Raw genomic sequence first — 16783 nt, forward strand, 5'->3', positions numbered from 1 at the left:
AGAGGGCCTCTGGCTTCCACATACACACACACACACACACACACACACACACACACACACACACACACACCGAAATTAGATAGGTATGACTGTCGATGCCAGAAGCCTAACTCCCCTCTGCCCTAAACTTCAGAGTTGAAGTTGACTGTATACACACAGAGTTTTCTCATTCCTACTCTCTTCTCTCCCATCTCTTCATGCATAATAAATGTGGCAGGTGTAAACTTTAGATACTAGCCTGGGGACCTAAATCAGAGGGGAAATGTCAGTTTTAAAACCTACCCTAATCTTTCATCTGTCTTTACTACTGGGCAATATGTTTCAAGGGTGGCATTTCTACTACTTGAATTATTCATTTCCCTCCCTCCTTCTTTCCTTCCTTCCCTCTCTTCCTCCCTCCCTCTCCATCCTTAAGGAAATACTCATTAGTAGTTGCTAGGTATCCGGTGGTACTGGAGCCGCTAGGTCACACTGATGAGGTAGCTTCTGTCAGTATCCTGCTGTTATGCCTTCAGCTTCCCTGAGTTTTGCCTGACGCCCCTTCCCTGAGAAGCCTACTGTATCTTCCCACCTTTCAGAGAGGACTTTCTCTGTTCTACAAATGCTTGGGTTGGGTAAGGCGAAGAGCAGAAAATGCCTTTGGAGTGATTTAAAGATGACTGAGGCCTGAAGGATAAATACAGCTTCTTTCTTGTCCTTTCATGGAACAGAGATCCCTGTGAGTTGGAGTCCCAGCTACCCAGGCAGTAACCTGTTTAAGCTTAAGTTGCCACATATATTTGCAATGGTATTTTAACATATCCCTCAGCATCACAAAAATCTAGAAAGCATTCATCTCAATGAAATTTGAAGGACATAGAAAATACAAGCAAATTCTCGGAAAGAATTTTCCCTTAACTCTAATGCACTAGTGTTTTTCATTCTCTAAATTTAAAGATAATCCTTTGGGTATTTTGGTCTTTGGACTGACTGTACTGCTCAGCTTTTTGTTAAACCTAAATAACATTTCCTATTCTGAAGAGTAGTATAATATTCTGAATCATACCAATTTCACTTGGTAAACTTCACCTGAATGTTATTTCTCATCAACATCACATGCCTATTAGAAAACAAAGAACACCTGGCTTTTCACTAAAGCGATTATTTTTTATTATTGAATTCTGAATATTCAGAATTACCTATCACTTTCCTTGACTCTCTTGAGTCATTTCAAATTAGATTGGTATACATAAGACACCTTAGTTTACTTTAGTAGTGAGGACAGGGTGACTGGGGTACAGTAAAAGTAAAGAATAATATTGTGCCTGTAATACTTGTTGGTTTTCTATGAAGTAAATAAAACAAAGACAGTTTTAACATTTCCCTAGCCAATAAATGTAAGTTTCTAGCAATCAGCTTCAAAACTATAGTTAATCCACAGACACACTCTCTTTTCTCCCCTCCCCCATCTCTGTACATGTATATACCTAATTACACTTATATTCAGATACACGCTGTTATATGTAGTTATCCATAGTCTTGCACATAGATACCCAAGAACTAAATTACTTCACACAACTAATGCTTCAGATTCTAAAACAAAGTCTTCCTAATGTAAAATCTGGTTGCTTCTGCAAGTATAGCTACTCACTATAATCCCAGAATTGAAAGTCACATCTTGATGAACACTGTATCTTAAACTCACATGTACTTATAGCATTGTCTTGTTTTTATATAGTTCTTTCTGGTCCATAAACTTCTAAAGTGGCTTTTATAATAAGTCAAAGTTTGTAAGGAAATGATTCTTACAAACACAGTTTCCATAACCCTTTGTTGAATCTTGTTGCAATAGTCAATCAGATATAAGGTAGGACAGTAAATAAAAGCAATATTCATAAAGGATGGATGTGGGTCCTTGAAAATGGCTTTACTTCTAAAGCAAAAGTAATGTGACCTCTGAGTCTGCCTTCTTTTGCTACTCATAGGATGATCTGAGGACCAGCATCAACAGAGCTCCCTGAATGCTTAGAAATGCAGAATTTCAAATTTCACCCCAGGCCAACTGAATCATAATAGTCAGTTAAACAAAATCCTCAGATGACTCCCATGCACATCAGAGCTTGAGCAGCACGATTCTACAGCATGACATGGATACCCACATCCATATCAACTCCAGCACCTTGTTTTTATTCACATCGGACAGCACTGTGGAGGAAAATGTTGGAATGAAAGTTTTTGTCCCAAGGTATAAGTAGGGGAGCTGGATAGAAGTTACCAAACACTGTGGTATACCATTCGGCTAACAGGTAGTCAATAGGGTTCTTGGCTCTGCTGCCTAGATAGTAGACTCTACAGTGGTAACTGGACTTCATCCACACCAAACAAATACTAACTTGTCCAGGAAGTCCAAGTCGTGTGGTTAGGGGGATTTGCTTTATTTTTGTCTGATGTTCACTTTAATCATCTACTGAGCAATTTCAATCCAGTGGTAGGGTGCCATGCTTCCAGGTGTCAAAAATAAAGGCTGGCTATGTATTGCAAAGAGAATGGTCACATAACCGGAGTATTCACACAACTTATATGCAGATTACTTATGATTATCTTGGGCACCTTAATGTTAAAATGTGATTATCGCTTCATAGACAATTTTCTTACCCCTTTCTCTTCTAATGGCCTTATTTCTTTTTTCTATTCTACTAAAGTCAGCTATGAAGCAAGAGAAAGAGAAGCCAGTGAGAAGGAAGAAAAGGTAGAGACACTGGGTTATAAGAATTCCTGACAGTCCTCTGATTCCATCTTACTTTCTAGATCCTTTTGTGGAGTTTCATTTCCTGACTGTAAAGTGTGATTGTCACTACTAGAAGCAGAGTTAGCCCTTTCTAATGGTGACTGATGACACAGTAACAAACAGAAGCGAAATGGCCTCAGAATTCACTGGCCTCAGGATGAGACCAGCTATCAGCCACTTTAGGAGTCATTTTCCCTTACCTTTTGTATCAAAGTTGCTCCAGATCCTGGTCAACCTACCTCTGTGCTCTCCCAAGATAAATTTACACTTAGAAAATTTAGGTAAGCTGGAGCTGGATGACAAAATGGATGACTAAAATGTGCCAAACTTGGACTTCAATTCGCCCTGGTATAAAAGAGAAACTCTTGCATCATAGAAGTTGAACTTAGATAGGACTTTCTCAACAGAATGTTGTCAGCTGCCAGAGCTGTAGGCAAGAACCCAGAAAACATGAAACCTCAGGCCTGACGAACTCAGCCAACACTTTGCAGGTCAAGCTGACAAAGGCCAAGCGAGAAGAAGCAGTGCACATGATTCTGTTGCCAAGAAACTCCTCTAACTGTGTCATGTATTTAATTTCCACAGTGAATGTCGCTAAAGGATGGTTATTGTCCTGGAAAAGACCTTATACCTTTTTCTCTTGTGAAATTGCCAGAATGAATTGGAGAACCATTTGTGTATTATATTATCTCAGCCCCAATATTGTTTTCAAAGAAGTTCTATCTAATTTTCATTTTTTCTAATTTGGCAAGGAGTTTTCACCATGCAAAAACAACCGTAGAATCCACTGGGGATTCAAAATGGCTTCCTCTAATCCTCCATGAAAGCAAGGTCCTACATGCTTTTATATTAAATGTTCAAATCTTCTATCTTATATTCAGAACTGACCTCTGCCATTGATGTTTACCTCAAGCTCAATACAAAACAACTCTCTACATTTTCAACAAGCTCTTGCTTTAGACTTCCATGACTTTGGTTGGAAACTTCATCACCCGAATTTAAGCAGGTAAATTAATTTGTTTTTATTTTTCCAATATTTCCAATAATCCATTATTTCTTTATTTCTACAATGGTTAATATACGCATTTATTTTCTTCATCCAAACTAGTTAGGAAAATCCTTATCTTACTCATGAACCTGATGCATACTTGTGTCCCTCCTGTACAATTCAGGGGCTCTGCTGAGTGTGAGAGCTAGTAAAGTCGGCACGTTGGGCAGGACTCCAGGCCTCGAGGGACTTGCCTGCTGGTGGCTCTTCCGATTGTAATGTCTTTTTCAGGACACCCTCACATTAACCTTGCTTGCACATTCACTGAATCCCATCTTGATCCTACTGAAGGCTGCTTGTGGTCTACTGACAAGAGAACTAAGCAAAAAGTCTTCGGCAATTTTAAAGTTTGTACCTGTTTCTCTCATCTCATGTTTGTTCAAGCAAACCGCCTGAGTGGAAGTAGAGGTGTGGCGATCTCGGAACACTCCACAGTCTTTGTTCTTTGCTTTGTCACCACTATTTATTTCAGACGATGTGTCCTCCAACACAAGTGTTTTCAAGTCTCTCTATAAATGCTCTGTCTCCTTGGCACTTGAATATCTGTTCAGTTTATACAAGTCACATTATATTCAATAACTTTTTTATTGTGTAATGTAACAGACTTTGTGTTAAGAAAGAACATTTTCTTACTACAATTAAAAATTTTACTTTTAGAATATCTTGCTTAATAATTTACATTTAAGCAAAATTTTATTTTAATTGAAAGAATTAAAATGTATATAACACAGATTGATATATAAATGCATTGAAGAATAACAAAAGCAAATCAGTTAGCATCACTTCATGTATGTAACACTTTGTGATGAGATCATTAAAATGTAATCTCTTAGCAAACACAAATATTTAATACATTATTTACTAACTATAGCCATCATGCTGTTCCTGTATGCGCTGGACACTTTAGTGTCAACTTGACACACCTGGGTTGAGGGAGCCTCAATTGGGGAATTGCCTCCATTGAACTGGCCTGTGGCCATGTGTGTGAGGCATCTTCTGATTGTTGTGATACGGGAGGGCTCAGCCCACTGTGGGTGGTACCACCTCTGGGTAGGTGGGCCTGTGTTGCATTAGAAAGCAGGCTGAACATGGGCCAGGGGAGCAAGCCAGTAAGCAGCATTCCTCCATGGTCTGTGCTCCAGCTCTTGCCTTCAAGTTCCTGCCCTGCGTTCCTACCTTGGGCTCCTGAATGAACTGTGACCCAGGAGATGTAAGCTGAATAAATCCTTTCCTCCCCAAGTTGGTAGTGGTCAGAGTGTTTTGTCACAGCAATGGAGAAACTAGGACACCTTGCATTCTCTGTAGCCAGATCCTATAACTTCTTTGCTCAATTCCTATGGCATTGGAAACCTGGAAAATTTGGGAATGGCTTCCTTTTCTTTTGGAAAGAGGTTTAATAATGAAAAAACGGCCATCAGTTGTCACTGCACTGTAGATGCTGGCTTGGGTTCTACAGATCTGAGTGGAGATGAGGGACGGTCTCAAATGCTGTATTTGTTAGGAAAGCAGAATTCCACTTATTCATTGGATAAGATGTGCCTAGTACAGGTTTCTCTTCAGCATCATTTATGTAGCTCAGCATTACTCCTTAAAGTTATACCCTCCTCCCTGACCCTGACAAGTGGAGGGCTCAGGACACACAGGCTTAATAGTGAATAGATTTTTCTCTACTGGTTTACGCCACTACCAAATGTTCGTTCATGCAGTGCTTTGTGACTGTGATGTTGTGTATCTGAAAAGTGAAAACTGCAGATTGTGCATGGACAGTTTGGGTCCCAGATGAAGTCTGCGTGTCTATCAAAAAGGGGAAGAAAATATAATAGAAACTCTTACAAAACCTAATCTGAAAAGAAAGCTTTCAGGGCCTTAAACTACTTCTGTATTAATAAAAATAAATAAATTTTGTTTATTTACATGCTCTTGGTAGCTTGGCAATGTCAAATATCAATGGAAACAAAAACTCATGATGATATAAAAAGCAAAGGAATGGTGGGGGCAGGGAGGGTGGCCCTCCCGCCTGGGCTTTGTTTGTTATCGCTGTTTTTTTGTTTTTGTTTTGTCAAAGTCGAGTGGACTAGAAAAGCTGAAACCCATCAAGGGAGCAAAGAAGCCGCTTTCCTTAATGTGCGTGTGCTTTATACCAGAAAATGTTATTCAGTAAACATGAGAAGATCGCATTTAACATATAATTTTATCTTCACAGTATCCTTTTAAGCACAAAAGAAAACTGAATGACAAGAAGTTGTAAAAGAAAATTATTTGCCTGAGAGGCTGCAATGGTTCTCAGTATATTCAAGTCAGGACTCCATTTTTTTCTGCATTGACTCTTTTGTCTGGGTTGGCTCTCTCTCTCTCTCTCTCTCTCTCTCTCTCTCTCTCTCTCTCTCTCCTCCCCTCCGTCTCTGTGAAGAGAGTCCTAATTACCTCTCAACTCTCAACACCTTGATATTGAATCCTTTTCTCACAGAACTGTGAGAAATATATTCCCCCTTCTCTCTGTGTGTATGGTGTGTACTTTCCCTTTAATCCACCCAGGAAGTGCAACTTTTATACAGTAAATAGGAAATTCTAATTGTGCAATTATTTATCAGAGAGCAACCTTTAGCATTTTCAACCCTTTTGCTCTATAATCTGATGATATGAATGCTTCCACAGACAGATGATTGGAGCTCTAATTCTCTACAGTGACAAACCCAGGAGATGGCAGGTTTTATCTTAAAGGAGTTCAATTGCTATACAAAAGCATCCATCCACAAATAATGGAATTCTCAAATTGGGATAAATGTGCTTTTAAGAATTTTTATTTTCAACATTTATTTAAGGTAACACTTGTGGAACAGGTGACAGAGTTTTGAATTATAGAACAGAAAAGGAAAACCCTAAAAGGGAAAAATTAGGGCAGGACTTTATTAAATTTTAAAGCATGTCTTTGCTACATTCTTATAAAGAACTAAATAGGTATCGAAATCTCTGGAGATCACCAGTATAATTTCTTTATCATGTTCCATTTAAAATTTAATTATGCAATCTACAACAAAAAGAATCTGAGCAGTCTAAATAGGTCAGACAGTGAGTAACTTAATGATATTCTGAAGTTTTCCTTGTAAGGCTCCTTCCTTTGATAGTCTGTTACACATCAGAACACCATATTATAAAACAATGTAATATAATTCTGTCACTATAGACTCTTAAAAACATCTATAAAGAATGAAATGTTTTGATTTAGGTACTTTGGAGAATTAATGAAAACCATGTCTGGATAAAGCTGACCATGATGGATGAGCAATATTTGCATACAGATACTCTTCAGCCTATGATGAGGTTGTATCTGTGTAAGTCCATTGTAAATTGAAAATATCCTAACCTATTAATTGGCATGGCTCCACCTGCCTTATCTTAAACATGCTCACAACACTTACTCATATTAGGCTATGGCTGGGCAAAATCATCTAACACAAAACCTATGTCATAATAAAGTGTTCACTCTCACATGTAATATGCTGATTACCTGTACTGACAAAATCTGGCAACACAGAGCTCTGTAGAATGTCAGTTGTGTCTTGTGGTTAATGGTTGATTAGGAGCTGTGGCTCTGTGTTACTGTGCAGCAAGTGTTTTATCCAATGAGCCCTTGGGAGACTGGGTTCTCCATCACCAACTGTGTTATCCACACTGGGTAAAAATCTAGGCACTGAACAATGAAATCAGAATTGGAGGTTTGCACAGAAGTGGGTGTGTATTATTTTATTCTCTCTACTTCGAATTTCACCTAATTTTCTATATTAATTTCTTTATAAAAATATAAGAAACATTGTGTAATCACTGAACATGGATCATGTCACTTAATTCTCAGAAACACTGTCCTGTTACTATCTTTTTCACAGTTGACGGAAAAATAGCACAGAGAGGTGAAGGAACACAGGTTCAAGAACTAAATGGCCATGCTGAGATTTGAATAGAGACTGGGGTTTGGATGCAGAGCACTTGGGTTGAACTACTTTCACTGGGCAATTCTTACACTCCAATGCAATATGGTACCATCCATTCCTTTCATATTAATGCTAACCAAGTGTTAGTTAAAAGAATAATTAGGATAAAGCTGGCCTGGAATGAGCCACAGTGATAGCGACTGTGTATCCATTGCTGTGTGCCAGGCACTGAGTTGACTATTTACATGGATTATCTCCTTACAGTGACTCTATGAGATGGGTATTTTTAAGTTTTCCAAATTTATAAATGAGAAACAGAAGCAGACATACCAAATTCACTCAATCAGGAAATGGCAGATAAAGAATTCAAGCTTGTCTGAACTCCAAGCCTGTCTCTCAGGCTCTGTGCTGACAAAGACTGAACACTAACTCCTCTAGACAACTTATGAAGAGTCAACTGTAGCTTACTAACTTCCTGGAAAAATAGATGAGACTCTCAGGGTGCTAAAGATTGTGAAGCATTAAACATAGTGGGAACAGTGACAGAGGGAGAAATCGCATGCCTGTTCCGTTGCTGGAAGTTTCTCCAGTCCTTTCCCCTGCCCTTCCCAAGTCAAACATTTATTCATCCATTCAGATATCTATTAATTAACTCAAATATTCATTCACTCAGACAGTCAAACACTTATGAAAATATTTATTCAGTGCCTACTATGTTCCAGGCAGTGGCAAGCTTTGGGGTAAACCATGAATGATAATGGGATCTCAATATGCTCCTTACTTGGTGAAAAAAGGTATAAAAGTCTCTCAGAAAGTCATGCCATAGATGATGCACATGTCAGCACTGGCAGATTTGGAAATCATGGACAGAGCATAAAATTCTCTAGGGCAGAGAAAACCTTATAGGAAAAGTCACCGCTACACTGTATCTAGGAGAGTGGTCAGCAAACCTTTATAAGCAATTACTAAGAAACGGTTTCAGCTTGCTAGGCCTTACCTTCTCCACTGCAGTGAATCAACTCTGACATTACAGTACAAAATCAGGCATGAACAATATATAAACGATGGGTATGTCTTTATTTAAATAAGTACTTGTCTATAAGCACGAGCCCTGGGTTGGACTTCACTTGTGGTTATAGCTTGCCAGCTTTATTCCAGAAAAGTAGGTGGGGACAGGTTGAGAGGAGAGAACAGGGAAGGACAGGACACCTCAGGAGAAGGGCAAGAACAAATTGAGAGCAGATCTCGTTTTTCTTCTCTCTAAAATGGGAGCTTGCAAAGTCATTCAACAAACACTTCTTGATTACTAGTTCTTTTCTGGATCTTGCAAGGAGTGGAGCAAGTTGGACAGGTAAGAAAGACATTGTTCTGGGACTGAGCAGAAAGACAACAAGACATCATAATCAAATGGACAAATGGACTCAAAGATGACAGGTGTTACAAAGACAATACAATATGGTGATGTGGGATTAATAATGGTTTTTAGAGGGAGCTGCTAAGAACAGTGCTCAGAGAATTCTCTAAGGCAGGAAGGGTAAAGATGGCTGGTGGGTCGGGAACAAACGGAGAGGAGAGGTTAGGAGGGAGCCGTACTGCAGCCTGAGAGAAGCAGCCCATGGAAGCTAACGTGTGCTGTTTTTATTTTACTACCAAGATTGTCCAAAGAAGGAAGGGAGAGACCAGTGGAGGATCATTTCCACTGTAGGTGGGAGCTCATGGTGAATAGAAAAGAGAAAGTGATGTCTGTCATGATGCATTCAGGAGACAGTTACTAGTGTTGCCTATGGGTTCTCTGCTCACAGTGAGCAAAAGGCAGCGCACATATACAATTTCACCATTTCTCCTTTGAGCTCTGGGTATACAGGGATAAGGTTGGTAGGGATTCAAGCCAAGAACTCTTTTTGTGGCCAGGTCAACTTTAAGGTTATAGATTCAAGCAGAACATCATATTATTCATATATGAATAATAACATGATAGTCATATCTGAATCTCACTGGAGTAGGGGTTGGGGATACAAAAATGGAACAATGGTATTGGGGTGTCAGATTCCCTGGAATTGGAGTAACTTATGGTTGCTGAGAACTGAACCAGAGTCCTCTGCAAGAGCAGTCAGTGCTTTTAACCTCTGAGCTGTCCCTCCATCCCTAATTCCATCTTCAGAGCCACAAAGCTGGGTGAAAACTATCTATTGGTGAAGAGGGTAATTTCCAAAGAAGGCCCTTGGGGGCATCTCATCATGGAGGGTGCAATCAAGTGGGGGGGCAGAAAGAGGGAATGAGAAGGAATGGCCAAAGGGTCAGAAGCCTGAAGACAAAAATGACAGATGAGGTTCTGTCCATGGCAGAAATCATTCCTCAAACACTTATAAGCCATTTTCCCATACAGACGCCTTGTTGGCAGAATATAGTTCACATAATAAAGGTTGGAAATACCAGAAACCAAACTTCTCTAAGGTCTAAGACACAAAGTATTTGTCCCTGAAATAGAGACACATAGGGAAAAAATAGTTGTGCCTACCTTTCTATGAGATGGCTGGAGGTGTTGTGACCACTTTGGGAGCATAAGGGGTGCCACCCCAGGATGTAGGGAAGCAGAGGACATTAGGACACTTGCCTTAGGCTATGTTATATAACAGTATATCACAGACTGTGTAATTAATTAAGAACAAAATTTATTTCTCAAAGTTCTAGAGAGTGGTCATTTAAAGCCAAGGCACTGGTATCTGGTAGCTACTAAGTCCTCGCATAGCGGGTAAAAGAAAGGCAAACAAACACTGTTCAGCATATTCAAATAGATTACCAATCCCCACATTCCATAAAAGTGAAAAAGAAAATAAACCTGTTCTTGTAAGCATTTTAAAAAACAGTGCCATTAATCCATTCATAAGCCCTTGACAGTAGACTTCTGTTAGGCCACATCGCTCAGCAGGTGTATTGTCGATCATGTTTTGAACACATGAATTTCAGGGGGAATTTTGAGTCCACTGAAATGCTGAATTAACCTTGGGTCTTTTCCAACCCCTTAAACCATAACTATAAATCCAATCTGTGCTTTCCAGGATGATATATCTACATTGTCTGTTAAGTAGATCCAAAATAAAAAAGGCAGTAAGAGGGGACATTCCGAGGAAATTATGACACAGATTTAGAGATGAATATAAAAGGTTAGAAGATTAAGAAAGAGAGGAAACATGTTTTTAAAATTAAAAAAATTATTTGTTCATATTTAAAAATATTTTCTGCAAGAACAGTCAGTATTCTTAATGGGTGCACTTACCTACATGCAGACAATACATGCACACACATAAAATAAAAATAAATTAAAAAAAATTTTCTTTATAATTTTTATTTTATGTGTATGTGTGTATTGCCTGCATATAGGTAAGTGCACCCATGTCGTACAATGTCTACAAAGGTCAGAAGAGAAGTCAGATCCCCTGGAACTGGAGTTACAAATGGTTGTTAGCTTCCATGTGGATGCTGGGATCTGAACCTGGGTCTTCTTCAAGAGCAGCCAGTGCTCTTAGCCACCTCTCCAACCCTGAGAGGAAACATCTTACCAACTGCAGTTGTGATCTCAAAGTCAAGGTACAAGATGACATTTGCCTGAAGGACATACTGGGTGACTGAGGCAGGAGCATTGTTATGAGTTTGAAGACAACAAAGTGAGACCTTAGCTCAAACAAATAAACAAACAAACAAACAAACCCCAAATTGAGCTGTGGAATGTATGGAGACCGATCACTTAGGTTAGGGGACGTGTTCCTCATCAGGAGCCAAGTGTTGAATCTAAAAGAAAAAGATGCTAAAAACTGCATGACCTAGGGATGTCGTGGGTGTACTGACTGCCTCCTACTTAACTCTGACCCAACAACTCAAGTCCTCGAAGGTGGATTCAGGATGCTGTCCTTGCTAACTCTTATCAGACCGGCCAGTCTCACTGCAGGAATCTCATAGCATACTGTCTTCATTTCTTTTTCTGTGACAAAATGCCCTGACAAAAGCAACGTGGTGGAGAAAGGGTCTATTGGGCTCACAAGTCCAGATGACAGGACGTCACTGCAGGGCAGTCAAGGCAGTAGGAACCTAAAGCAGATAGTCCCTTTGCATCCACAACTAAGAGCAGAGAGCAAGGAATTGATCATGCATGCTGGTGCTCTGCTTGCTCTACATTTCAGATGGCCCAGGATCCCCAGGCAAGAATGGTCCTGTCCACAATTAAATGGGTCTTCTCACATCAATGAATGTAATCAAGACAATCCTGCACAGACAATCTCAGAGGGTAACTTTTATCTATATTATCCTTCACAACCTGCCTCCTTAATCTATATTATCCTTTACAAGTGTGCTAGGAGGCCTGCCTCCTAGGTTCAACTTGACATTATTAATCAGTGCAGGTGTTTTTCTTCAGCATGAAGCCCTTGGTGCCTTGGGCTTATCCGAACCCTTTTCCATTAAAGTACCGTGGAGAAGAAATGATGTGTTATCTATTTTTTCTACATCGTCTGCTCTTAGTGTATGCCTGGCACTCAATGTACTTTTCTTGAACTAATAAACAATAACAATTCTCATCAACAGTGAACCATACCAGATGCAGGCCCCAGGACAGTAGAAGGAACTGTTGTTTCCTGGGGATTATGAAGAAGACAGGAAGGGCAAGTCCATTGACTCTATTGAATGGGAAGTTGACCTGGAAGTATCAACATATTTATCTTCTACTTTCTAAGGGTCTCAAGGAAGATAGCATTTTGTATTGAGGACAATGAGAGATAAGAGTTTGTGTTAGCTACGGAAGCCTTCCACAGGGAAGTGAAGCTCTGACCTTAAACCCTCTAGCGCCACAAGTAGCAACTTGAGCTGCCAGAGCTTATCTTAATTCCCTAACTTCCACTTTTCTTCCTTGCTTTTACCTGAACAGACACATCCATGAAAGAAACATTGTCCATGAGTAAGGTCAGACTTCCACTAAATGGAACAGCCCATTTCTGACTTCAGAAAACAGAGCTCTATAATTTAGCACAAGTATTCTATAAATAAAAATAGAACGGAATGACTTTTATCTGATAGTTATATACTAAGCAGTTTTATTTTCTTAGTGGAGGGTCTCAAAAACTAATCCAATGCTCTGTCCCTATGTTCCAGAAACAGAGGGTTCTGTTGCTTGTATAGATGGTCTTTGACTTAGAAGGAGGGTTACGTTCTGATAAATTCATAGACTAAAAATAACATAAGCCAAAAATGCATGTGATACATCTAATGTATCGAACACCTTTTTCTGCAACACAGACCTTTGTAGAGCGTCTGTTGTTTCCCTTTGGGGTCAAGGAGCTGATTCAGAGCTTAGAAGTTAGCATAAAGAATGTCACACTGCTTATGGATAGTCTTGGAAATGTCCAAAACCCAAATGTGAAGTATAGTTTCTACCCAAATGGATATTATTTTCCCACTATCACAGAAGATGCAGGGGAAATGATTAAGTTATTGGATTCCAAGGCAAGAGAAAAGATGAAGTTTTTCTTTCATAGCCCTGACTTCCACTGACTGATTGAAAAAATACAGTACAAGATGGCAACTGAGTTATACACCTAATTATTTTAAGTTCCATTTACTGATACTTCATGTTCCTCAAAGAGCATCCTGACTTGTGGGTACTGTGTGTCACAACAGGCTTATGAGTCTCTCTTTTGGTACTTAAGATGCTTCTATGAAGGTCTATTAAATCCATACTGTTAGGTTTATGTTAAGTAACTGTGGGCTATGTTAACAAGGAATTGAAGTGCTCTCTCTCTCTTTCAAAGACAATAGCTCCTGGATAGTGTTATAATAAATACCTGAATATAATAAAACCTGAGTTGCTATAAGCCTTGATTATGCCTTCACTCAGTCATCCGAAATAAAGTTCTATCTCTGTATGGACACCACTTATAGTAAAAACTCAACTTATCATAATTGATTTAGTACCATTCATTCCATTTGAACAATTAGGGTTTCACGATGATTTATTTTAAGCACACCTACTTAAAATAAATGCCTTTTACAAAACCAAACAAAAAAGATCTTGTAAAACGTGATTGGAGAGGCTCAGTTGGTAAAGTGTTGGTTTTGCAAGTACGAGGATCCAAATTGGATCCATAGAACCCATGTAAAAGAAGCCAGTCATGATGGCGTGTAACTGAAATCCCAGCACTGAAGAGGGACAAATAGGTCCTGGGGGTCTCTGGCCAGCCAGCCTAGCCTACTTTGGCATGCTTCAGGCCAGTGAGAGACCCTATCTCAAAAAGCAAAAGTAAAAAAGATCAAAAACATCCCTCAAATACCAAGGTGAATGCCATCTGAGGAGTGGCATCTGAGGTTGTCCTTCAGCCTACATACACACGACTATGCATACAAATATACATATATGCATACACACGTATACATAAATGGTTTCAATAAGAAAAACTGTTCAGATTGCTAAAAAGCCTTTTGCTACATGTGAAATTAAAGCAGGAAACCATAAGCAAAATGGAAAATGCTCATTTTCACAGTTCAAGAAAAGGAAGCATAGATGCCATTTCTAGGACACTTCAAGATGAGTAAGGAGTATAGGTAGTTGGTTTAAATATTTGTTTTAATCCTGACAAGATCACTGGTTTTTAATATTTATAATATAACTATAATGCTTAGAGCTCATATCATTCATGTAATTTAATATTTTTTTCTCGTGACATTACTAGGCTTTAATTTCAGCAATGGCAAGAATTCAAAATCACATTTAGGTTATCATTAGTAATGGGACACAAGGCTGATGCTTGTTCAAGTGCCTTGTGCACACATCTCATTTCAACTTCAAAGCATTTTTAACTACCAAGACACAATCCACAGTGTGCTTTGTGCATTTGCACAGAATATTATTAGCTCATGGCTGGCTACTTGAAAGTAATATGCTGTAAGGCAATTAAAGGTAAAGTACTCTACCCGTGCAACAGCTGTAAAGGGTCTCTTTGAAAATTTCAAGACAGTCAAAGTCAATGAAAACTGAACCATAAACTGTTATAAAATGCCACTGTCTTCCTTTCTAGCCACATATCACTAGGTAGCAGTTGCCTGAATTGCAATTTTCCATTTTTCTTAGATGTCATAGCAAAAGCATGCTTTTATGCCTAAAAGGATAAAAACCTCCAAGTGTCATGTTCCACTAATCATTAGCTGACAAACAAACAAAATAACCACAGATGCCTTGTTCTAAGTGGTACCCAGGTATCTGAGGGCTCATTTCCCAGTGACAGGCTGAAGAAATCGGAAGACAGGTGGACAGCTGAACAGGAGATGGAATACTGCAAGGGCGAGCAAACGCTTGCAAAAGAAATAGTCTAGACACCAAGGGGAGCATTCATCAAGAAACAATTATGTTATTTCATGTTAATGCGAGGAAAGGAAATACTTGTCAATGGATATATCCCAAACTGCCCCTGGAGAAAGCCGACAGAGTACCTGAGGCTATATCAGAAATCTAATTGAGAAATAACGAACATTACTTCTCACACTCTTACACATGCATGAAAATGGCTGCGGGTTGCAGTTAGAATAGGATTATTGCTGTGCTGTTGATTCTCAACACAATTCAACAATAGAATAACAAAAATTCATGACAAAAAATAAATAGGCTCATTATCAAAATACCACCCACCAAACTCAAGAAGAGAGCAGTCTGTCCCTTGAGTAATAAACCAGCTACAACAAGATCATTCCTGGGGAATATGTGAATGGCTGCTTGGTATTCACAATAGAGCACTGGTTAATAGAATTCAGGAGGCTGCTGCAGATTTTCAGACATCTGAGTAATTTTCATCTGCATGATTACAGCACGGTGAGGGGCTCCTCTGACAATACAGAGGTGGTTCGCTTCTTATCTGTAATATGAAAGTTTGGAAGTCATTCCTCATTCCATTATTTCAGGATTAACTTTTTCACCACAGATACAGGCAGACACACAATTCCTTCTCTCTCTGAATATGATGGGTAGCTCAGCCCTTGACAGTGGACTTTCTCCACCATGAAAGCACTGTGGCAAACAAACTCAGCAGGGACACAAATCAAAGTACACCTGTGGCTTTAACCCTGCAAACTGGCACACCAGTGAGGTGCTTTTTGGGATGTTAGCTAAAGAATGAAGACATACAGTAATTTAAATATTTGGATCATCCTAAACCATTTTTTTCAGCAATAATAATCATGACTCTACAAGAAAAGTTTTCATAACATAAAAAACAGTCAAATGTGCTTATCTTCTCTGCAGGTTGTCTATGTCCATACTCCCATTCCCTAGTGTTATTTAGGATCACATTGTCTCTTCTTTCTCCCTATTCTTGAGATTATCTCAATTGTCAATTCCAACTCTTTCCAACCAATGCCCCATGACATATTAAAAATGGTTACTGAGCACTGCCAAAGCATGATCCTTGGTGCTAAGACCAGATTCTAGACATACAATGTTCAGTAAAATGGCTCTTAAAATATAGCCACCTTTTACTTCCCTTTTTCTCTTTTTCTTATTTAAATGAAAGTAAGAATTACAAATGCATTTATGTCATCAAAACTCTAATCAGGTTTTTGAGGGGAAACACAGTTTTCTTTTATAAATCTATAAATCTCTGAACACAATTACAATAATTGGTGTATTAAAGGGGAATAAAACCAGAAAGCATCTTAGATTGCAAAGTCTTGTGATTATAATAAAGGAAGCAACATCTTTATGATTTCTAAGACAAATATAGATCCTATCATTTATCTGTCTGTGTGTCATCTATTATCTATCAATTATGTCTATATTTATCCATTATGTGTCATAATCTCTATAGATTACCTATGGTCTGTTATCATCTCTGCATCTGTCTATCATCTGTCTGTAATCTATCATCCATCTATCTATCATCTATCTGTCTATCACCAATATGCCATCATCTCTATATACGTCATCTATCCATGTCTACCTACCTATCATTTGTCTGTACATCTATCATCTATCTATCTATCTATCTATCTATCTATCTATCTATC

At 38.9% G+C, this 16783-nt stretch overlaps 1 protein-coding gene across 1 annotated transcript in view; it reads right to left on the reverse strand.

Annotated features, from left to right (window-relative positions):
• Celf2 (CUGBP Elav-like family member 2) overlaps positions 1-16783 on the reverse strand; it is a 927752-nt gene that overhangs the window by 416167 nt on the left and 494802 nt on the right. The gene's annotated exons all lie outside the window — the stretch shown is intronic.

Source organism: Nannospalax galili, unplaced genomic scaffold (assembly GCF_000622305.1).
Source record: "Nannospalax galili isolate Female #2095 unplaced genomic scaffold, S.galili_v1.0 scaffold678, whole genome shotgun sequence".
NCBI classification, from domain to species: Eukaryota; Metazoa; Chordata; class Mammalia; order Rodentia; family Spalacidae; genus Nannospalax; species Nannospalax galili.